The 25,722-nt window shown below is 41.1% G+C and overlaps 1 protein-coding gene across 1 annotated transcript in view; it reads left to right on the top strand.

Annotated features, from left to right (window-relative positions):
* Positions 1 to 25,722, top strand: part of MGAM (maltase-glucoamylase) — a 271,108-nt gene that overhangs the window by 198,113 nt on the left and 47,273 nt on the right. The window lies entirely within an intron of this gene.

Here is a 25,722-nt window from a genome sequence, read left to right as displayed (position 1 = left end):
TGATAAGGTGATGTTGAAGTCTCCATATACTATTGTATTGCTAGCAGTGTCCTCCTTAAAATCTGTTAGCATTTTTAAAAATATTTAGCCTTTCCCTCATTAGGTAAGTATACATTTAAGAGTGTGATTTCTTCCTGTTGTACATATCTCTTGATGAACAGAAAATGGCCGTTGCTATCCCTTCTTATCTTTGTCAAACTGAAGTGTATATTGTCGGATGATAGTTGGCCACACCAGCTATTTTTGAGGGAGCTGTTTACTTGCAGGATTGTTTTCCATCCTTTAACTTTGAGTCCGTGTTTGCTCTGACTCTCCAGATGAGTTTCTTGGAGGCAGCAGAATGTTGCCTGTCTCTGAATCCATTTTGCCACTCTGTGTCTCTTAATTGGTGAATTTAGACCATTGACGTTGAGAGAGATTGTTGTTATGGGATTTGTGTCATCTTTCTGTAGGTGTTTGTGTGCTTATAGCATTTGTCTTATAGTAGCCCCTTTAGCCCTTCTTTTAGGTTTGGTTTTGGGTCTATGAATTTCCTGAGCTGTTGTTTATCCATGAAATAGTGTACTGTTTCTTCGAGTTTGAGTGAGAGTTTAGCCAGATAGAGTATTCTTGGTGAAGCATTCATTTCATTTCAGTGAGTTTTTTCAGTATATCCCACCATTGCCTTAGGGCTTGGAGGGTTTCCTCTGATAGGTCTGCTGTGAATCTAAGGGGCGCTCCTTTGTATGTGATTTCCTTCTTTCACCATGCTGCTTACAGTATTTTGTCTCTTTCGGCAGCATCCATAATTCTAACTATGATATGTCTTGGAGTGTTTTTGTTAGGGTCTCTTTAAGCTGGCACTCTTAGGGCTCCTTCAATGTGAATGGCTTCATTATCTAGCTCTGGGAATTTTTCAGCAATGATTTGTTAAACTATGACTTTTTCATGGGGATTGTTTCCCTGAGATTCTGGTACTCCAATGATTCTAATGTTATTCCTCTTGAAATCATCTCCTAGGACTCTAATTCACTCTAGAGCTATTTCGAGGTCTCTTGCCTTTGTTTCTTGTTGCCTGTAGGCTTCCTGCAGCTGATCTTCCAGCTCACTGATTCTGTCTTCAGCTGTAGCCATTCTACTGTTGAGGGCACGCACTGAGTTTTTTATTTCATCTACTGAATCCTTTATTCGTGACACTCTGTGCGTAGCTTTTCAATTTCTGCTCTCAGTTCTTCCTGTAATTTCTTGGTTGTCCGATCCATTGTTTCTTTCATATCCTCCTTTAATGGAGCGATAGCACAGCAGCAGAGCATTTGCCTTGTGCGCAGCCAGCCCGGCCGAGCCGGGTTCGATTCCTCCGCCCCTCTCAGAGAGCCCAGCAAGCTACCGAGAGTATTTCGCCCACATGGCAAAGCCTGGCAAGCTACCTGTGATGTATTCAATATGCCAAACACAGTAACAACAAGTCTCAAAATGGAGACATTACTGGGCCCGCTCGAGCAAATCAATGAACAACAGGAGGACAGTGCTTCAGGGCTAACTTTGTCACTGTTTCTTTGTGTCCATTGAACATCTTCACTACTTCATATCTGAATTCTTTATCAGAGAGGTTCCTTAGGTGAGTAACACCTAATGAGGCTTCTGTATTCTTTTCATTATCCTCTCCTCGTGGTGGTAATTTGTGTTGTTTCTTCATGTTGGTGTGATGGTATGGAGACTGAGGGATGGAGAGATTTGGCATAGCTTTGGGGATGAACAGGAAGAGGTTCTGTATATATTTTTGACAGCTTTAGTAATTTTTAAAAATAATTGTGAAGTATCAGTGAGTTGATTTTTTATGCCTGTGGTGAGTGTGAGTCTCGTTACTCTGTTTGACATAACACAGTAACAAGTTCAGTGTGAGACTTGTTACTGTGTTTGCATAACATAGTAACAAGTCTCTCAATGTTACTGGGCCCACATGAGCAAATCACAATGGGAGGACAGTGACAGTGACAGTGACAGTGGTCAGGGTAAGGTAGGATGATCTTAATAACGTGATCTTTGGGTGAGATCAAGTCCTAGGTAAAATCTGATCACTTGCTTTGGAAATTAGCTTTGGAAAAGAAACACTTCAATGTCAGGGCTGGATCCAGATGATAGGAAGGAAGTGGACACTCTGGTGAAGAATGGTGTTGGAAGACTATGTTTGAAACCCTGTCATTAACGGTAATGCTTCTTATGACATCTCAAATAAAATTAGGAAAACTAAAAAAGAGCTCTCTTGAGAGTCCCTCACAGAATCAGTTGTTCTGAGGAATAATCATAATGGTAAGTTTTCCAACTCATTTTGACAACAAAACTCCTAGGTGCTGATTTGTGGGCATCTGTATATTTTTAGGACGTGCAACATGCTGATATCGACTATATGGATCAAAGAAGGGACTTCACTTACAATCCAGTACAATATAAGGACTTCCCTGAGTTTGCTAAGGAGTTGCACAAAAATGATCAGAAATTGGTCATCATTGTGGTATGTGCCACTTCAACCCCCTTCTTTGCCTATCAATTCCCAATATATTTTCTTTTATTTTTATATGTTTTTAAAATTTAATTAAAAAAGCATAACTCACAAAGTTATTGATCCAGTATCTTTTCACTGCCTCTAACTTAACATAACAATATTCATTGTCCCTCCTGCCCTCTTTCTAGGATCCAGCCATCTCTAATAACTCTTCTAAAACTAATCCCTATGGACCATATGACAGGGGCTCAAAAATGAGTGTGTGGGTACAAGCTCCTGATGGAACTCCAATCATCGGAGAGGCAAGTCAAAGGGGGAAGTTGTGAAATGGCAGGTGGGGGGCTGTTTTGTGTGTGTGTGTTGTGTGTGTGTGTATCTGTGTAAAATTGTTTTGTTTTGTTTCCAGTTCCCTTATTTGTTTGGGATAAACTTTACCATTCATCTTTCTTCCCTGAATACCTACCCATTTTCCTCATTTTTACATTCCAAAAAATGACAACTCCCTTGAAACAATAGCCTGTGCTCCTACTGGGATGTCAGTTTTACTGTCAAATCTAGAGGTGTCCAGGAGCTGTGGAACTGGGACAATTGGCATGTCTTTGAGATTAGCTTAAAAAACTACTCTCTAACTACATACTCAGTCAATTAATTAATTAATTTGTTGATCGATTCTTTTGGCGTCACACGCAATGCTAGTTAGGGTTTATTCTCAGGACTACATGCAAGAATCACTTCTGGCAGTGCTTGTGGGACCACGTGAGGTGCTGGGGATTAAACCTTTGTTGGCTGCATACAAGGCAAGTGCCTATCACAGCCCTCTATTCAGTCAATTTCATCTGATCAGTAATTTTTTTCTCTGCTGCAGGTCTGGCCTGGAAAAACTGTGTTTCCTGATTATTCCAACCCTCAGTGTGCTGCTTGGTGGACAGGTGAACTTGAGCGTTTCTTTAAAGAAGTGGAGTTTGATGGAATCTGGATTGTGAGTCTTTAATATTTTGATTTTATTTTCATTGACTGACATACAGGCTGTTTAAATTTGTACCATAAAATCATAGAGAATAGAAGGAAGGGGAAAGAAAAGCAAGGGTAGCAATTATACCTCTATCAAATACTCTGTCTTACTATTTCAACCATCTTCCTGAAACATTTAGCTTAGTGTCAAACTAAAATTATTAGTGTTGGAAGTTAACTCAGACCTTCTCTTTTCCCCAAGCCTCACTTTTCTTTATAAATGAATGAGATAAAGTAAAAATACATCATGCTGTTGCAAAGTATAGGACCTATTAATGACCAGTTCAGAGGTCTTTCATTTGCACATGTTGGACAAACTGTTCAGAGCAAAAGTCTCCAGGTGTCTGACAAAACCATGGCAGTGTTATGGTTTAATGCCTCCCGCAAGGTTAATTAAAAACAAATGTAAAACAGCAGCTGTTCAGCAATATTCAGTAAGCTCAAGAATTGGACATTTTTCTATTTATTAGAGAAATGTAGAATATTTTAATTATCTATAGATCTAAAATGCTGGAAGGAAAAGCCTTCTAAAATGATATTAATCAACCAAAGACTTTGGTTGGCATCTCAATAGCATAAGAGCTAGCACAAGATTGCCCTCTCATTTTTTTATGTCTATGAAATGCATTTTTGTGGGTTGACAGCTTTATTTGTATATGTATAGAAGGTACAAATCGTATATGCAGGTAATAATAAAATCTTTTTCTTTTTTGGAGAGTTTTCAGTCCTAGTAGTTAAAATCATATCATCTCAAAGGGAGTCTAAGAAACTTCAGCATGAAATCTTCAGTGGGTTAAGGAGACAGGAAGATTTATTTCTTCCCATGTACACAGAATTTCTTTTAAACGGGAATGTCTATGATTATTTCTCTGATTATTTACATAAAGAGGATACCATTAGTATAAGACAATGCATTTTCTTGATACTTTTCCCTGTCTTGTAGGATATGAATGAAGTTGCCAACTTTGTGCGTGGTTCAGTTACGGGATGTTCCAAAAGCTCTCTAAATTATCCCCCATTCACTCCCAGTAAGTCTTGCTGGCATATTTGGTGCTTTATATTAGAATAGAAATGAGCAAACTGGTAAGGACATTTGCATGTAACTGGGCACAGGAAAAGAAAAAAAAAACTGTCACTGTCCTCCCATTGTTCATCGATTTACTCAAGTGGGCCCAGTAATGTCTCCTTTGTGACACTTGTTACTGTGTTTGGCATATCAAATACATCACGGGTAGCTTTCCAGGCTTTGCCGTGCGGGAGAGATGCTCTTGGTAGCTTGCCAGGCTCTCCGAGAGGGGCAGAGGAATTGAACCTGGGTCAGCCGCATGCAAGGGAAACTCCCTACCCGCTGTGCTACCACTCCAACCCTTGCACAAAACTAAGAAAGAAAATCAAAGTACTTTATATGTTCCTTTAGCGGCATAAGTTCAGAATAGATAAGCTGTAGTATAAATTGTTTTGAGAAGACCCAGTGCAGAAGACAGGGGAAAGGTATACTGGTTAGTTTATGTAGATCTCAAGTGTGTTAATCTTTAGGCCAGACTTACCAAAGAGAGATCACAAAACCAGGCTTGTTTTTTAGATGATGATTAAATTTGATAATATTAAGAATGTAAGGAACCCTAAGGGTAGTCAGAGCCTATGACTTGTGAGGTCAAATCAGTGAATATATTTGTGTGCTCTGATTGAATTTTGACAACATTAGGGTTGTAGTTCTGCAATCACAGAACTTATTGTATATAGGAAACTTTGTAGCTAGAGCTCACCGAGGAGTTGTCTTGTCTTTTTTAAGAAATGAACATTGAGAACCAAAGAGATAGTAGAGGAAGTTAATGGCACTGCCTTACACTCCTGGCCAACCTGGGTTTAATCCCTAGCACCCTATACTATTCCCTGGCAGGAACTATCCCTGAGTGCAGAGCCTCCAGGAATAAGTCCTGAGTACTATTGGGTGTAGCCCCCTAAATAACATAATGCAAAAATTAATGGATCAGGCCGACGAATATGATGAGAAACTAGGATTATAACATCTTGTAAAGACTTTCTATCTCCTGGTGGGAAAATAGAAATTTGGGACAGATAGTTTGGAATGAAAAGTAAAGGGATTCAAATCTATGGTGAAACAGTTTGCTCTTTATTCTTTTGACTATAGAGACTGTTCTTTGTTTAGTAAGAGAAAAATAGAATAATGAAATGGCTTTAGAAATATTGATCTGACATTAATGTATGGCATGAATTCAATGATTAATAAATTAGAAGCAAGCAAACTATTGAAAAATTATGCAATCATTAAGATCTAAGTCAAATTGTATCTGAACCAGTGAAGTTCAATAGGAAGTTAAAAGAGATGAATAAAAGAGAATGAAGTTCCATTCTTGACTACATCTTATCAGAGGAGTGAAATTGTAAGTAACACTTTCAGGCAATATCACTGTCCTTTTCTAAAAAAAATTAAAAACTGAATCACAGTGAGGACACAGTTACAAAGTTGTTCATGATTGGTTTCAGCCATATAATATTCCAACAACATCTCTTTACCAGTGTGCATTTCCTACCACAATGTCCCTAGATTCCCTCTGCCTTCCCCCTACCTGCATCTATGGCAGGCAATCTCTCTCTTTCTCTCTCTCTCTCTTTCTCTCTCTCTCTCTCTCTGTCTTTCCTTTTGGGGCTTATAGTTTGCAGTACAGATAGTGAAAGGTTATCAGGTATATCCCTTTACCTACTTTCAACACTCAGTTCCTATCCAAAATGAACATTTCAAACTATTATTGTCTTCCTGATCCCTTCTATATCCTTACTGCCCTTCATCCCCAGACACTCATAAGGCAAACATTGAGTAGTCCTCCTGGCCCCTGATTTCCCTGGACATGGATATTAATCTCAGACAAATGCAGCCATTCTATATTTGTCTCTTCTGACTCATTTTCATTCAACATGATACTCTCTATGTCTGTCCATTTATAAGCAAATTTCATGACTTTATTTTTCCTAAAGGCCGTGTAGTATTCTATTATGTAGATGTACAATAGATTCTTTAGCCCATCATCTGTTCTTGGGCACTCGGGTTGTTTCCAGATTCTGGATCTTGTGAATAGTGCTGCAATGAATACAGGAGTGCAGATGAGAGGCTAGAGCGATAGCACAGAGGGTAGGGCATTTGCCTTGCACGAGGCCGTCCTCAGTTCGATTCCCAGCATCCCATATGGTTCCCCGAGCACTGCCAGTAGTAATTCCTGAGAGCATGAGCCAGAAGTTACCCCTGTGAAATGCCAGGTGTGATCCAAAAATCAAAAGAAAAAAAAAAAAGAAGTGCAGATGACATTTCTTCTGTGTATCCCAGGGTATATCCCGAAAATGGTATTGCTGGGTCTAATATGAGCTCAATTTCTAGATTTTTGAGGAATGTCAATATTGTTTTTCAAAAAGGCTGGCCCAATTAGCATTCCCACCAATAATGAAGGAGAGTTCTTTTCTCCTGTATCTGCGCCAGCACTTGTTGCTCTGTTTTTGTTTTTGGTTTTGGGTTTTTTTTTTTAATATGTACCAGTCTCTGTGGTGTGAGATGATATCTCATTGTTGTTTTGATTAGCATATACTGATGATTAGTGATGTAGAGCAGTTTTTCATGTGCCTTTTAGTTATCTGAATTTCTTCTTTGAGGAAGTTTCTGTTCAGTTTTTTCTCCCCATTTGAAACAATTATTTTATTTTTATAAAATTGTTCACAGTTTTTTATTACATTCAATATTCTAACACCAATCCCACCACCATTACACCTTCCCACCACCATTATTTCTTATTATCCCAATCACCACCCACACCTGCCCCAACAGCAGGCCCTAAATGATTTATTTTGCATTGATAACTTGTTGCTACAGAAAAGCCTTGTGTGTTAATATTTTCTTAACTGATATTGGTAGCCTTCTACTTTATATATCTTCCATTGTGGTGTACTACTCACGGTGGGCTGGAGCGATATAGCACAGCGGGTAGGGTGTTTGCTAGGCCAACCCCGGTTTGATTCCTCCGCCCCTCATGGAGAGTCCAGCAAGCTACTGAGAGTACCTCGCCCACACGGCAAAGCCTGGCAAGCTACCCATGCCGTATTCGATATGCCAAAAACAGTAACAACAAGTTCTCACAATACAAACGTTACTGGTGCCCACTTGAGCAAATCAATGAACAATGGGAAGACAGTGCTACAGTGCTACTCATGGTAGATCATGCAGAGCATGAGATGTCCTGTGGCCATTTTCATGGCCACACACTCCAGTAATTCTAAAATTTTGATTCCTCTCTCATTTTTTATGCGGTTGGATTTTTTTTTTGTAAAGAACTGCCAGTGTCTTATATCACTTTGATATTAACCCTTTGTCAGATGAATATTGGGTAAATAATTTTCCTGTGTGCTATCTCTGTAAGTAGACACCATTTCCTTTGAGGTGTATAAGTTTTGTAATTTAATGTAGTCACATTCATTTATCTTAGCTATCCTTGCTTGTTTAGTGATGTTTTATCTTTGAAGATACCTTTTCCTTCAATGTTATGGAAGTTTTGCCTACGTTTTCTTCTATGTACCTTATGAATACAGGTCTGATGTTAAGATCTTTAATTTTGATCTGACTTCTGTGCATGGCATAAGAAAGAATTCTAAATTCATTTTTTTTGCAGGTAGCTGCCCAACACCACTTGTTGCCCCACTTCATATTTGTTGTTCCTTTATCAAAGATTAAATGATCATATATTTGAGGGTGTGTGTCAGGATATTCAACTCTATTCCATTAGTCAGCAGGTCTGTCTTCATCGCAATACCATGCTGTTTTAATTACTACCACTTTATAGTACAGTTTGGAGTTGGGAAAGGTGATGCCTCCCATCTTCTTTTGAATACCACTATTCTTGAACCACTTAACAGAGCTCCAATTGAAGAACTGAGGTTGTACTACTGGTCTAACTCGGTCCTCTTACTTCCAAATGCCTGCTTGTGGTCAACTGAGTTCCCTGGAAAGATAATGTGTATAAGCTATCAGAGAAACTACTGTACCTATGTAGAAAACTGATAATATGAAAGCTGGGTGATCTTTAGGAGGACAGCCATGTTCAGTGCCAGTTCAACAGGACACCTTTTCTAATTCTATGATGGTCTAGGAATAGAGACTTTCATTCTAAGACTTTGAATGACTGATAAATTTCTCTCTTTTGTCCCAGAAATCCCGGATGATTTCTTGTTCAGCAATACTCTCTGCTTAGATGCGGTGCAGCACTGGGGCAAGCAGTATGATGTCCACAGCCTGTATGGCTACTCCATGGCAATTGCCACAGCAGAGTAAGGCCACTGTTGTTATGCTTTCATGGGAGCCAAATGATTGATCTGGGTAGATTTCACATCAGTTTACCATTTTAAAGAACTCTACAAAATAAGCAGATTTAGTGATATTGATGAAAGAAGATACTACCTGGCACATAGGGAAGAAGGAATCCAATATATATTTGTAGGAAGCATAAAATAAGAGAAAAAATAATGGCAAAAATGAATGAATGATATTAAAGAGTAGCTTTAATGAGGTCTAGGGATTAATCAATAAGTTGTAAAAGCAGAAATCAAATCCATTTCTGTGTAAGTCTGGAAATCACACATTTTCCTTTGGGTCACATTGTGTAGAATAGAATATGAAGGACTGAGTAGCTTCCAGACCTCACATGCTTTGGGGTTTTAGATACAGACTCAGCATCTGTTCCTGTGCTTTATTTACATTTGTGTGTGAACCCATTATACAGGGATAAAAATGAACTGATAATCATATCCTGACACTGGAACAACAAGAGAATCAGACCCAAACCCCAAATAGTTAGTACCACAGTCATAGATGCAATTCCACCCTTCTTGAAATTAATTGAAAAAAGTTATGGAGCATAAGCTTTTCAGGATAGATGGGCTGATGTGATAGTAAAGCTAGCAGGGTACTTGCCTTGAGGGACTTAATCCCCAGTGCTACAAATGGTCCCTAAGTCACACCAGGAGTTATCCTTGAATGCAGAGCTAGGAGTAATTCCTGAGCACTGGTGGATGTGGCCCCCAAATAAAATAATGTGTATAGGCATTCAAGTTAAAAGTACAGATTATTCACATTTATGTTCACTTATAAAAATGCACTGGTACAAATAGAATTCTTTTGGTAATTTTTTTCAAAATGTTGTTCACAAGAATTTATTACATTCAATATTTCAGCACCAATCCCACCATCATTACACCTTCCCACCACCATTATTTTAAATTTTTCTACCACCACTCAAACCTGCCCCCAAAGGAGATGCAAACAGCTATTAATGATTGTTTGGAGGGAAATACATCCACCTTTAGCAAATTGCACCATATCATTTTTATTATGGTGCTAATAGGCTTTGAAAATTACCCTAAGTTTAGATGTAGGGTGGATACTCCAGGGCTGGAGCAATAGCACAGCTGGTAGGGTGTTTGCCTTGCACGCGGCCAACCCAGCCGACCTAGGTTGGATTCCTCTACCCCGGCAAGCTACTGAGAGTATCTCTCCCGCATGGCAAAGCCTGGCAAGCTACCCGTGATGTGTTCTATATGCCAAACACAGTAACAACAAGTCTCACAATGAAATCGTTACTGGGCCCGCTTGAGCAAATAGATGAACAACAGGAGGACAGTGCTACAGTGCTTGTTATGAATATTTGACTAAAAAATGTTCCAAAAAGCTTTCCTTAGAGAAAAGTGTATAAAAATGGTTGTATCTCATCTTGGAACCCTTAAGCCTCTGAGTTAGAGATCATTAATATGTTGTTAGAATTTGAGTGGTATATGTAATATATATGTATATATATATATATATACATATATTTTAATCAAGGTTGGTTGTCTTCTACCTTATGCCCATCAAACATGGTATGTTACTCTTGGTATATCAGTGGCATAATTGTATGAAATTCCAAACTGCATACTCTTGGAATTCTAAAATTTTTTCATAGGGTGCTAGATTGAGTCTCAAATAGAATTCTTAAATGTAACTTCTTATTGCATCTGTATGTTTAAAATATTTCTACTTAAAGAGAATATTACTCAAAAAGAAGTTCCAAAAGGATATTAGTAAGTTTATTTTTGGGTATGTTTAAAATGACCATGTTGGTTGCGTGCAAGGCAGACGCCCTACCCGCTGTGCTATCGCTCCAGGGCTGGAGCGATAGCACAGCGGGTAGGGCGTTCGCCTTACACGCGGCCAACATGGCCGACCCGAGTTCGATTCCTCCGCCCCTCTTGGAGAGCCCGGCAAGCTACCGAGAGTATTCGATATGCCAGACACAGTAACAACAAAGTCTCCAATGGAGACGTTACTGGGCCCGCTCGAGCAAATCGACGATCAACGGGAGGGCCTTTACTTTACTTTACTTAAAATGACCTGCTCTGACAGACCAATTCATATACATCTATGTTCAGTTAAATTTTATCTTTGTTTTTATAAAATTTGTATGCCTTGAATGACTAGTCTTTTAAAGACTGATTTTGAAATTATTTGAAATTAATGATGTCTGTAACACATCTTAAAACACAACAAAGCACAACATAAACATACTGATGTGATCTGGTTCCAAGAACAACCTTTTGAAAAAATTATTTATTTACTTTTATTTTATTAAATCACCATGAGAAATAGTTATAAGTTTTCATGTTTGAGTTACAATCACACAATGATCAAATACCCATCCCTCAACCAGTGCACATTCCCCACCACCAATCTCCCCAGTCTATTCCCCCTTTCCCACACTCCCCCTGCCTCCATGGCAGATAATTTCCCCATACACTCTCTTTCTACTTTTGGGAATTATTGTTTGCAATACAGATACTGAGAGGCTATCACGTTTGGTCCTTTATCTACTCACAGCACACATCTCCCATCCCGACCGATCCCTCCCATCATTACCTTAGTGATCCCTTCTCTATTCCAGCTGCCTTCTCCCCACCCCCACTCATGAGGTAGGCTTCCAACTATGGAGAATTCTTGCTGGCCCTTGTGTCTACTGTCCTTGGGTGTCAGTCTCACATTATATTATTTTATACTGCACAAATGAGCGCAGTCCTTCTATATTTGTCCCTCTCTTTCTGACTCATTTCACTTAGCATGATACTCTCCATGTCTATCCATTTCTAAGCAAATTTCATGACTTCATCTCACCTAAAAAACTGCATAGTGTTCCATTGTGTAGGTATACCAAAGTTTCTTTAACCAGTTGCCTGTTCTTGGGCACTTGGGTCCTTTCCAGAATAGCACAGTGGATAGGGCATTTGCCTTGCACATGGCCAACCTGGCTGACCCAGTTTTGATTCCTCCAACCCTCTTGGAGAGCCCGGCAAGCTACTAAGAGTATCTCACCCATACGGCAAAGCTACCCATGACATATTCGATATGCCAAACACAGCAACAACAAGTCTCACAATGGACATGTTACTGGGCCCACTCGAGCAAATCAATGAATAATGGAAGGACAGTGACAGTGACAGTGAACAGTGCTGCCATAAACATATAGGTACCGATGTCATTTCTACTGTGCTTTTTCGCATCCTCGGGATGCAATACCAGAAGTGGAATTGCAGGGTCATATGGAAGCTCAATTTCTAGTTTTTGAAGGAATGTCCATATTGCCAAGAACAACCTTTGGGGAGAATACTAGAAACAAAGAAGCCGGGGATTACTCACTGTTTAGATCCTCGTGTTGTGGCTTTCTCCCTTGAGCTGGAGCACACTAATACCTTCTAACTCCCCAAATCCCTCTCTTTCTCTCCTAGAGCTGCCAAGAAAGTATTCCCTGGAAAGAGGAGCTTTATACTCACCCGCTCTACCTTTGCGGGATCTGGCAAGTTTGCAGGCCATTGGCTAGGAGACAATGCAGCTACCTGGGATGACCTCCGCTGGTCCATTACTGGCATGCTCGAGTTCAACCTTTTTGGTATTCCAATGGTCAGTCCGTATTTTAAGCACTTTCACAAACCACAATTCTTAGAAATTCCCATTCTAGAAACTTTCCAAATCATAAGGCTCCCCTTTATACCCTGCATGTCCAGAAATTTACTCTTTTGAGTGCACGTGTTCTTTTGAAAGTGGAGCACATAAGTCTGCTCCCATGGTATTCTTTCTTGGGCTGCCTTATAAAGATAAAAGTAAAACCTGGTATAATATATGTGCAATAATATGCTCAAGTTCCTTATACATGCTATGGATCCTTTCACAAACTGAACACGTCTCTGAATCCTGCACTCAGAGAGGTGCATGATGCTGCCTGCATTCAAAACGGCTTTGAAACGTTTTAGTTAAATTCAAAGTATATATCCACTGAGGTCATCTATGTGCAAAGTGTTGACTAGGTATGCCTGATGATGATGGCAAATGAAAGAACTATGCTGTTATAAACAGCTTCTCTTTCTCCAAAGACTTCACAATTTAGTAAGAGAAGATATAGAAGCAAGCAAATCATTATGACAAGTGGCAATAGGGAAGAATAATTAAAGAATATGTAATGAAATGAGAGGAGAGATTTCGAGAAAGGGATTTACTAACTCTGACAAGGATATGACATACAATGAAGTTGAAGAAGAGCGTTGAGAGAAACCCTCTGGAGAACTTGACACTTATCTTTGAAAAAAATACGTATTATCAGAGTCACAAGGTAGGTTCAGAAGTGAATATAAGCAAAAGCAGTTAGGGGGCTCATTTGATGTGATTCTAAGGATTGGTGTGTACAAGTAGAGTAGGCAGTGCTTTGGGGAAGTTTGTTTGGAACTATGTATTGAGGAATAAAAGAGTAAGCCCCAATGGTACAGAGTATACTTTAATAGGGGAGTGGCTGTGGGGCTGTGTGCCCGACATTTGGAAGATTAATTCTAATAGTGTGTGGGCAAAGTAATAATACCTTGTAGATGGATAGATAGTAGAGTGACTAGAATGCTGGCCTTGAAGCAGCTGACCCGCGCTCAATACCTGATGCCCCATATGGTCCTCTGATCTCATCAGGAGTGACCCCTGAGCACTGAGCTAGAAGTAAGTCCTGAGCACCAGTGGTCGACCCAAAACAAACAAAAAAAATATACCATCAGTATTTCTAAGTACCCTTCATCAAAAAGGGATTTACTTATATTACCCCATTTAGCACAGCTGGAGCGATAGCACTGCGGGTAGGGCGTTCGCCTTACACGCGGCCAACATGGCCGACCCGAGTTCGATTCCTCCGCCCCTCTTGGAGAGCCCGGCAAGCTACCGAGAGTATCTTGCCCGCACGGCAGAGCCTGGCAAGCTCCCCGTGACGTATTCGATATGCCAGACACAGTAACAACAAAGTCTCCAATGGAGACGTTACTGGGTCCGCTCGAGCAAATCGACGATCAACGGGAGGGCCTTTATTTAGCACAGCTGGTAGGGCGTTTGCCTTGCACGCAGCTGACCCAGGTTTGATTCCTCCACCCCTTTTGGAGAACCCGACAAGGTACTGAGAATATCTTGCCCGCATGGCAAAGCCTGGCAAGCTACCTGTAACGTATGATATGCCAAAAATGGTAAAAACAAGTCTCACAATTTTTTGTGAGACATTACTGGTGCCCGCTCGAGCAAATCCATGAACAATAGGAGAACAGTGCTACAGTGCAACCCATTTACTAAAACCCTATGTACTCATTTAATACAAGGAGGAAACTGAGGTACAGAAAAGGAAAGCAATCTACTCAAACCACCCAGTGGAACAGAGTAGACACGGTATTACTCACTTCTGAGCACATTATATTAGCCTCCTTGGGAAGAGGTCAACAAAGTTCATTTGGGATAGGAATCTCAGATGGGATTGAGGAATTAAGCAAACATGATGCTTGGGTGTTCTTTCAGGTAGGGGCTGACATTTGTGGCTTCTTAATGGACACCACTAAGGACCTCTGCACGCGCTGGATGCAGCTGGGAGCCTTTTATCCATTCTCCAGAAATCACAACGGCCAAGGTTTCATGGTAAGTCTCCCAAGAGATCCCATCGGAATGAACATGGCACACAGTGGGACTGGATTCTGTCTGTGTCCTTGGCAAGATGTCTGTGGATACAGTTCCTGTAGGTGCTTCACTCTGGTTAGTAAATGCTGCTGTTTGAGGTGGACCAGAGCTCGCACTGCTTCGTTTACACACATGTTGTCCCAGCCCCTGTGCCTGATCATACTACCTCCTGGGAATGGTGGGTCTAAGGGGTACTCTCCGTGCACATGAACTCCATTGCTTATTTTTCAATAGGAATTTAATGAGGCAATACTTTAAAATGAGGCATGCAGCAGCCTGCAGGGAAAAGCACCCTAAGCTGTGAATGAGACAGGGTGAGATGCAAGGTGAAGAATGGCCACTTTCTTGGGAAAGTGATGACCCGTTGTTTAACTGGGATGCCAGGAGGCCACTAAGGTCTTTTTGCAAAGAAACTCCGGGTTTTTATTAATGGAGCCTGAAACCTTGCAGGTGCTTCTGTTATCAATAACCGTATTGCATTTACAAACCCTTGTTTCCCTCATAGGATCAGGACCCTGCCTTCTTTGGAGCAGATTCTCTAGTGGTGACTTCCTCCAAGAAATACCTGAACATTCGCTACACCTTACTGCCCTACCTCTACACCCTCTTCTATCATGCCCACACCAGGGGAGACACTGTGGCGAGGCCTCTTATGCATGAGTAAGTTGACCAAACCTAAGGAATTTTTTCAATGCATGTGGATGTCATTGACTGTGTCATCAAACACCAGAGCAAAGGCTAAAGTAGTCTCTCATTAAACGTAGGGACATATGTAAAACTCTGGCATCCAGATGGTATCTGCAAAGCTCTTACTGCCTACATACTAAATTAGGGATTCAGTGTTTGTCTTTGTAGACTGTTCTCTTTGTGGGAGAAAATTACCCTCCAATTTCTGAGACTTGGTGTCTGTTCTCTGTTCTGAAACCAACTAATTCTCTTAGAAAAATCATCCAAGTTCTTTCTTTTGAATCATTGAAAAGATTCAACATCCAGATGGTAACCAACTCTTCTGCATCACACTATATTCAGACTTTAGGCACAAGTCTTCCATTTAATAAAATCATGAGTTCCAGATTGGTTATTTCCTACTAACAAATAAGGATAGCTAAGGACCTCTCTTTTTATAAAAAATTTATTTATTTATTTTATTGAATCACCATGAGATACGCAGTTACAAGACTATTCATGATCAGGTTTCAACCATACAATATTCCGACACCCATCCACCAGTGTACATTTCTCTAACCAATGCCCAAAGTTTTACTCCTTCCACCTTAGCCTGTCTCTATCTCTATGGCAGGCACCACTCTCTCTCTCCCTCTCTCTCTCTCTCTCTCTCTCTCTCTCTCTCTCTCTCTCTCTCTCTCTCTCTCTCCCCTCCATTTTGGGCACTATGGGTTTGCAATGCAGATACTGAGAGGTTATCATGTTTGTTGCTTTACCTGTTTTCAGCATACAGTTCTTTTCCTAATAGTGATCATTTCCATCTATCATTGCCATAGTGGTTCCTTCTCTATCCCAACTGCCTTCTTCTCCAGCACCTGGGACAGGCTTCCAACTGTGGACCAGTCCTCCTGGCCTGTGTTTCTACCTACTGTCCTTGGGTATTAGTCTCATATTATGGTTTTTTTTCTTCTGTCCCACAAATGAGTGAAATCATTTTATGTCTGTCTCTCTCCTTCTTACTCTTTTTGTTCAGCATAATACTCTCCATGTTCATCCATTTATAAATGAATTTTATGACCTCAGTTTTCCTAACAGCTGTGTAATATTTTATTCTATAGATAAACCGAAGTTCCTCCGCCCCTTTTGGGGTTGGGAGGGGATAGATTTTAGGTTTTTTTTTAGTACTCAGTTGAAGTTTTAAAATACACTGCAAATTCATTAATTTTTCAAGGACGGGCATAGAAAATTAAGTTACTATCTGAAATCATTGTCTAGTATAGGTAATGAAAAAGGAATTTTTTTCCAACCTCAGAGAAGAATCAGGGTATGTGGGCTGGTGGGTTGGATATGATTGCAGAAGAAGGGCAGTGGGGTTTGAGCATATGTCAGAGTAATTTGGAAGGAGTTGCCCCAGGAGACAGCTCACTTCTTTTGGTCAGCTTGTGCGGAGAACTGTTAAGAACATTACCTGCATCTCAATGGCCATCTCTCCTACTTCCAGGTTCTACACTGACAGCAACACGTGGGATGTGCACGAACAGTTCTTATGGGGTCCTGGCCTTCTCATCACACCTGTGCTGCAGAAGGCAAGTGTGCCCCTCCCCCAACACACTCTTCTCAGTTTTTATTCCTGTTGTACCCTGCATGTCCCTTCCTGCAATCATTGCTCTTGACTTTGTTCCAAAGAGAATCACGGATCACGGATCATGGTCCTCCCGTTGTTCATCAATTTGCTTGAGCAGGCCCAGTAACGTCTCCATCATGAGACTTGTTGTTACTGTGTTTGGCATATCGAGTACGTCACGGGTAGCTTGCCAGGCTCTGCCGTGCAGGGGAGATACTCTCGGTGCTTGCTGGGCTTTCCGAGAGGGGCGGAGGAATCGAACTCACCTCGGCCATGTTGACTGCGTGCAAGGCAAATGCCCTATCACTGTGCTATTACTCCAGCCCTCCAAAGAGAATATCAAGAGATATTTAAAAGATACCAAAGAGGATATCCAAATTGATATCAATATTGATAACATCTGAAAAAATACTTCCATACATTTTTTAAGCAACAAGTTAAAGACTTAAGTATATGGTGGGACTGGTGAGACCAGGTTCCCAGGTAGTGTGGAAGCATCGTTGTCTTCCTGTAAGTTTGGGAGCCGTCTTCTCTGTCTCCAGAGCATCCCAGAAGACTTGCTCTCTGTCAAGAGGCAAGATAGGACAAAGACCAGGAAGATTGTTGTCTCCTCTGCTTCTTGCTGATTAGAGAGAGGACATGTGCCTCAACCTTGAAAGGGACAGAATAATGGCACTCATCTCTGTGGTCTGTTGGGAATCCACTGATAAAAGCTGGAATTTAAAAAATTGGGAAAAAAGGGGGGCTGAAGAGATAACACAGCGAGTAGGACATTTGCCTTGCATGCGGCTGACCCAGGTTCAATTCCCAGCATCTCATATGGTCCCCTGAGCACCGCCAGGAGTAACTCCTGAGTGCAGAGCCAGGAGTAACCCCTGTGCATTGCCTGGTGTGACCCAAAAAAAGTAAAATAAAATTGGGGGCCATGCCTGGTGATGATCAGGGGTTAGTCCTGACTCTGCACTCAGTATTCTCTCCTGGATGGGATCAGGGCATCATATGGGATACTATTGATTGAACCCGGGCTGTCCACATACAAGGCAACTGCCCTACCCACTGTAATATCTCTCTGGTCCCCAAAGCTGAAGGTTTTTTTAAGCATAATATGCTCCATAAATGATGATAATGATGAAGATAAAAATAAATATGTCTTTTGCCTTTCGGGGTGGAGGAATGTTTGCCAAGTTATTGCTACTATTCCTATCAGAAGACAGAGGATAGGTGCTATTTGATAACAAAAACAAAGGCCATTTATGTACTCAGTTAAATGTGAAGTAAAAAACATTCCTTAGTAAATATTAGAAATGAAGAACAATATCTTTTTTGATTCCAGGGTGCAAAAGAAGTGGAGGCATATGTACCCGATGCTGTCTGGTATGATTATGAGACTGTGAGTATCTTTGACTTTTTCTTAAACTCCCTGAGGACAAGCTGCAGCTATAAGAGAAGGTGTGCACAAGCACATCCATTTGTATGACTGAGTAGTGCTTCTCTAGTGTTTGCTGCAAATCTGTAGCTAAATTAAAGAAGCAAGTCTAGGTTGCTTTGTTAGAATCTTGAAAATATCTGAAAAAATACTTCCATATACTGTATTTCAGCACAAGGTCAACTTCAGTATATTATTCAGTAAATTATTGAGGGGACCAATGGACAATTTGACCTTGATTGATAGTCAGATTACTTGTTGTAGGAATGAACAAATTCTATAGTATTTATCTAGTAGCCTCATTTTGATCAAAATGTTCTTAAAATTTCCCAGCCACTGTAAAACTGATTACTCTGAATTTTCTTCTTCTAATGCATGATTGATTAAACAAGTCATTGAGTTGGGTAGAGAGAGAAGAGAAGTGTGGATAACTGAGCACATAAACTAGAGGTGAGTCTGTGATGGGACTAAGGTATTGGCTTTGTCTGCCTGCCTCAGGGGGCTAAACTGAACGGGAGGAAGGAAAGAAGGACCATGGTGCTTTTTGAAGACAAAATTGGACTGCACCTCCGAGGAGGCTACATCTTCCCCACCCAACAGCCAGCGACAACCACAGTGGCCAGGTACTGCCCAGTTGGGAGTTTCCACTGAACAGAAATGCTGATAAAGCTGAGCAAACTGTTTTTTATGTGTTATCCAATGGGAGAAGCTAAAGCATGGTGTGAGTGGTGGAGAGGAAGGTCTCTAGGGTATGTGTGTGTTTGGCTTAGGGGTGTGTGTCATCAAGCTGCCCCTTGGGTTGTGCATGGTAGCTTCTTCTTTTTTTATTGTATCACTCTGAGAAACAAAGCTGCAAAGTTGTTTTTGATTGGGGTTCAGTCATAAAAATTCCAATATTCATCCCTTTGTCCCTTCACCAGTGTACATTTCCTATCACCAGTCTCCAGTTTTCTTCCAGTCTGCACCCCTCGTCTGCCTCAATGACAGGCACTTCTCTCTCTTTCTCTCTCTCTCTTTCTCTCTCTCTCTCTCCCTCTCTCTGTCTAATATTCTCCCGTGGCATGTTCTTTTGTTTTTCTTGCATTTTGGATCACTCCCGGAGATGCACAGGGGTTACCTCTTGGCTTTGCACTCAGGAATTACTCCTGGCGGTACTTGGGGGACCATATGGGATGCCGGGAATCAAATCCGGGTTGGCTGCATGCAAGGCAAATGCCCTAATCGCTGTACTATCGTTCCAGCCCCCCATGGCGTATTCTTTTTTTAAAGTTTTTAAAATTTATTTATTAATAAATTGTTCATAATTATATGTTACATTCAACATTTCATCACCAATATCTCCACCATTGCACCTTCCCACCAGCGTTGTTTCCAATTTTCTCAACCACCGTTCAAGCCTGTACCTATCACAGGCCCTAAATAATTTCTTTTACATTCATTGTTATAAATAATTCTCAGAAAAATGATCAAAAAATATTTCCTTGGAAGAACGTGTGTGAAGATTGCTGTATCTCAACCCGGGAGTCAATCATTAAGCCCTTGTATAAAAGTTCACTAAAACGTTGTTACAGGTTAAACTTTGTGTGCTTATATTTTGTTAATTGAGATTGGTTGTCATCTATTTTACATCACATCCAATGTGGTGTGCTACTCCTGGTTTATCAGTGATGTAAAGTTTGAGATGTTGCATGGCTGCAAATGAGGCTGTGCGCTCCAGGAATTCAAAACATTTTGAACGGGAAGATACAGCTCAAGTTAAATTTTTAACTGGATGGTGATTTTGGGTGCCATTGATGACTCAGCCTGGCATGGAATCCGGAAGCATCTCTGCAACTTTCAAGATTCATTTGTGAGTCTCTGGATCATTGTCGTTTAATGAGTTTATTTGGCACCAGAGGCAGTTCATGGGCATGACTGCTGAGGCTTCCAGAAGAACAGGGAGGTGTGGAGAGGTAGTCATCCCCAACTCTCTGAGAACCTAGAGATTTCAATCACAAAACCTGCTCGACTCAGTTTTTAAACAGTTAAATTTCTGGATGAGGCTTATTCGGAGTAGTGAAGTCCAGCCATGAGAATGGCAGCAATTGTGGAGTGTGGAGGTTTTCGGCTGCTGGGGCTTTACGAGGGAAGGTGCTGGGTTCACCAGTTCTATTCTGGGGTTCTCTGGATGACTAATGCCCTGGTATCATCGTCTAAGAAATCTGTGATTTAGAGTTTTTTAAAAAAGGATTGTAAAAACAAAAAACTTAATCTCTGCGCCTCCTAAATCTATTGCATTTCTCTTCAAAACACGCTGGCTACTATATGGTCAAACGTCAGTGGTTTTTTGGTCAGAACTGCTGGAACATTGGCCCTAAAATCTCTCAATTTCATCAAATGATTTTTTGCGTATGACCCTGTCTGCCTCAGCCCAACCATCCATCCATCATGCTGTGCTTTTGATTCACTTACTTTCATTTTTACATTATTGGTGTGTGTGTTTGTATGTGTGTGTGTGTGTGTGTGTGTGTGTGTGTGTGTGTGTGTGTGTGTGATGGGGGTGGGATGGGGGGAGGTCCATCTTCCCTTTCCTATTACCTTAATATCTCATTTTCTCCCACGGAGTAATTTTGTGATACGAAATGGGCTTAAAAGTTACCTGTGAATTTTCTGTCCCCTCATGTTTCAGTTCTCTCATTGCCCTGATTTAAGTCTCAAATCACAGACTCCCTTCCTACTAAGGAGGCTCACTCTGTATCTGTCTCTGAAAGAATTTCAGTGTTTTTAACAGACAGCAAGTTGATTGGAGACTAGGAAACAGATTTGAGCTTTTCTTTTTGATTTTACAAAATATAGATTTTTGTCCTAATGGTAATAATAATAAGGCTCTCCCGTTAATCATCGATTTTCTCGAGCGGGCCCAGTAACGTCTCCATTGGAGACTTTGTTGTTACTGTGTCTGGCATATCGAATACGTCACGGGGAACTTGCCAGGTTCTGCCATGCAGGTGAGATACTCTCGGTAGCTTGCCGGGCTATCCGAGAGGGGCGGAGGAATCGAACTCGGGTCGGCCATGTTGGCTGCGTGCAAGGCAAATGCTCTACTGCTGTGCTATCGCTCCAGCCCGTCCTAATGGTATTTATGGAAAACACATTTGTGTTTAAGACCAGTTGGTTTCCTTTTCTCTATCATCCACCTTTAGGCTCTTCTGCATTCAGATACCAAAAGCATCTATTCAAAATGAAAAACTTCAGTTTGTTTTACTCCTAATTAAAGTTCAAGGGCTATTTATCTGCATAGTGCTTAGGGCCATTCACACCATGCTTCCACATTAACTTAAAAACCATGTCTTCCTCTGATTCCTGCTGAGCCTGTCCTGGTGATCTGTGTTTCTACAGGGCCCTAGAAACACCATCTTCTTGCTTTTTGCATTGACTCACCAGTCTGGTTTGCTGAAAATTACCAGGAGTGACCCTAAGAGCCCCCAAACACTATTTGGGAGGCCCTACTAAAACACACACAAACAAACAAAAACAAACAACCCAACCACTATCTCTCCTTAATATACTCTATGGACGAGGATCACCAAAATATCTCTCTTCTTAAATATACCCATTTATTTTACTACATCTATTGTTCAATTTTTACTTTCTTTCTTTGTCTTGACCATACCTGGCTACACTTTGCTATACTCACTGTTATCCTTCACATTTAACTCCAATTTCACCTGCAGAGATCTTCTCTAACCCTTCCAACAGAGGGAGTGATGCCACCACCAAATTTCTGAGCATTTTTTTCCCTGGACTCTCTTGATCCATAGATGATTTATCTAGTAGTTCAATTATCATTGTTTTATACTCTATATCTGAAAATTCTACTACCTCAAGTCGTTAGGTGAATATAATCCTGTGTGCTAGACAGTTTCTTTGTATGCTTATTAACAACTTTTTGTTTTCAAATTTGTTCATCTAAACATGGGTCCCTTCCTGTAGAAATAATTTGCACTACCTTAGGTCAGAAGTCAGGACTCTGCTCAGTCAGAGATCAAGGATCTTGTGTTGTAGGTAATCTGGGATCAGGCAGTATTTGAGCGTGTGGTTCTTTCTGGATCACCTAGGTCTTGGGACCCCTAGAAATGTCATTCTGAGTTCTTTTCATTTATTTTTTTATTTCATAAAGTAGCACTGTAGCACTGTCGTCCTGTTGTTCATCGATTTGCTTGAGTGGGCACCAGTAATGTCTCCATTGTAAGACTCGTTGTTACTGTTTTTGGCATATAAAATAAGCTAAAAGGAACTTGTTAGGCTCTGGCATGGGGATTTTATAAAGTAGTAGTATATATTTTGTATTGTAGTATATATATTTTGTATTGTTTGTTATGAAAGACTGCTGAAAATGCTACAAAAAGTTTCACTGAAGGGCCATTTAGCCTTTCTATAAGAGATCACTAACATGCTTTTAAAGGTTGAACCTTGTGTGTGTGTGTGTATGTGTGTGTGTGTGTGTGTGTATGTGTGTGTATGTGTGTGTGTGTGTGTATGTGTGTGTGTATGTGTGTGTGTGTGTATGAGATCTGTTATATTATGGTTTTTGGCATATCTAATACGCCACAGGGAGCTTGTCAGACCCTGCTGTGTGGGTGGGATACTCTTGGTAGCTGGCTGGGCCCTCTGAGAGGCACATAAATATATTTCCCTCTACGATTTTATGGAAAATGGGTCGGGAGTGTTTTATGATGTGTCAGAGTTGTGGAAAGCGGCCTGGAGCATGGTGGCAGTTGGGTAATGGAGGTCGGTTGTGGAGGCTGGGTTCCTTGCAGGGGGGAGGGCTCTCACCTGCACCCACTCTTGGGTGCCCCCCCCCGAGTGAAAACCAGCCTGGTGCAGAATCTAGTGGCATGGTTATGGGGTCTCATTCCCCTGACCCTGAAAAAGCCTCCAATTGTTGGGAAAGGCAAGTAAGGAGAGGCTTTTAAAATCTGAGGGCTGGTAAGTGAAATGAGTCAGAAAGAGAGGGACATATGTAGAGAGTCTGCACTCATCTGAGGAATATAAAGTTACAGAATGGGAGACGAACATTCAAGAATTGTTGAGATAAGTACCAGGAGGTCTGCTCCATGGCTTGGAAGCCGGCAGCAGATACTGGGGGGAAAAGGCAGCTCAGATAGTGAAGGGAACTCCAAGTAAAGGGTGTTTGGAGGATTCGATCAGGGTGCGAGATGCATGTTGAAAGTAGACTATAGACCGAACATGATGGCCACTCAATACCTCTATTGCAAAGCACAACATCCTAAAGGAAAGAGAGAGCAAAAGGAAATGCCCTGCCACAGAGGTGGGGCAGGGTGGGGGGGATGAGTTGGGGGGTGGGAGGGCTACTGGGTTCATTGGTGGTGAAAAATGGGCACTGGTGGAGAATGAATACTCGATCATTGTATAACTGAAACCCAAGCACAAAAGTTTGTAAGTCTACAACTGTACCTCATGGTGTTTCACTAATAAAAAAAAATGTAAAAAATATAAATCAAATTAAATCAAATCCCAGGGCTGGGATAAATTGAGACGTTACTGGCTCCCGCTTGAGTAAATTGATGAATAATGGGATGACAGTGATACAGTGATATATATATATATATATATATATATATGTATGTAAAAATGTTTCCCTCTAAGACTGGTTGCCTTCTACTTTGAACCCCATCAAATATGGTGCGGTGCTCTTAAAATATGGGTAGGGTATGTGGTATGAAGTGTCCAGGAATAGGTTCACTTGGGGCTGAGATTCGGTTCGTACATGTGGAGAATGGCTATGAGAATGGTGGCAGTTGAGTTCTGGAGGCTTTGGGCTGCCAGGACTGGGTGCCTTGGGATGGGGAGGGGTCTCATCCACGTCTTTTAGGGCACTCCATCATTCTGCATTCTTATAAGTACTTTACCTTCTGAGTCACACTTTACATTCTGCTTCATTGACGAAAATTGTTGAATTTGTCTTCTAATATTCTAGATCCTCTTTAGAGCTATAGTCTATTTGTATTTGGATCTCTTGGACTTCTTAGTAAATGAAAGATTCTCAACAAACATGTGTTACATGAAAGTCAATAATATAGTTGACTTTCAGAAGACAGAGTGGAAAGTTGAACTCTAAAAGACCACAATGCTGAATGTGGGGTCACTGGAGGATTAAGCAGAAGCAGGAAATTGGGAGTTAGGTATCTATAGACCAGCAGAACAGCCATTGAAAACCATAGACTGAAATGGCCTTTCTCTAGAGTTATTTCTTTTTTCAGCTTTTAGTGCTTTTGAAATATTATTTTGTGATTTCTATAATATAAAGCTGGATACCAATTGTTTCACTCTTCTGTTAAAACAAACTGAGAATCAAATTAGGAAAGTTATCATTACATAAAATGATTTTTAATCAGTTTTATTGGTTTGGGAGTCAAAACAATTTTCACAATCAAGATCACGACCATCCTGCTGTTCATTGATTGTCTCGAGTAGGCCCCAGTAACGTCTCCTTCGTCCTAGCCCTGAGATTCAAGGCTCTTTCAGGGTTAGGAGAATGAGACCCATCATTGTTACTGGTATTTGGCATATTGGGTACGCCACGGGAGTTTGCCAGACTCTGCTGTGTGGGTAGGTTACATTCAGTAGCCTGCCAGTTGTCCAAAGTAAGCATGAGATAATTAGATGTCCAGGAGCTGGGTTTTTTAGTCTCTGGGTCTTGGCCATTGATGGGATTACACGGCGCCAGAGGGCCAGTTGGTGGATGTGACCCCTGCCTACTGGAATATGGAGGATCTGGGAGGAGGATGCTCAGCCCCGATCCGAGCAGGCTTGGAGATCTCAGCCCCGGAACCCGCATGCCTTTGTTCCTCTGCCGATACTTTCATGCATGTGGAGAGTAGTCTCAGCTTGATGGTGGCTGGTTCTGGAAGTCTTTGGCTTCTGGAGCCCTGGTCGGGGCAAGGAGGGAAACTCAACGTGCCCCCTTCCAAGGGGCCCTGGAGAGGACAGCCAGGCACGGGTGCAGGAGACTCTGGGCTGTTCTCTTCCGGGATCTGGGTTTTAATAGTCCTGCTCTGGTTTCTCTTCAGATCGTATAAAACAATTTTCAATGAGGGAAAATATGTAAGTTCCCCAAGTGCAATAAACGTGTGTGTGTGTGTGTGTGTGTGTGTGTGTGTGTGTGTGTGAAACTGAGGATTAAACTCAATGCCTCATATATGCAAGGCAAGTGCTTTATCACTGAGCTACATCCCCAGACTCTTTTGTATGTCATCACTGGTTATCCATTTGAACCAATTATTGTCTACAATTTCTTTATCTTCTAGTCATCTATATTCTAAAGAATAGCTGCATCCACAGCTTTAATTTTCCCTATTGCAGTGATTCGGGGACTTAAATTCCAGCTCCTTCCCAGTCTTTGAGGGTATTCTTATCTTCTCTGACTGAAGACTCTGATTCTACTGGAAGAGGCTCCTTTTGAT

This window comes from Sorex fumeus, unplaced genomic scaffold, assembly GCF_029834395.1.
Source record: "Sorex fumeus unplaced genomic scaffold, SorFum_2.1 ptg000048l, whole genome shotgun sequence".
In the NCBI taxonomy this organism is placed as follows: Eukaryota; Metazoa; Chordata; class Mammalia; order Eulipotyphla; family Soricidae; genus Sorex; species Sorex fumeus.
Note: the sequence above shows the minus strand (reverse complement) of the source record. Positions and strands in the feature narration are given on the sequence as shown.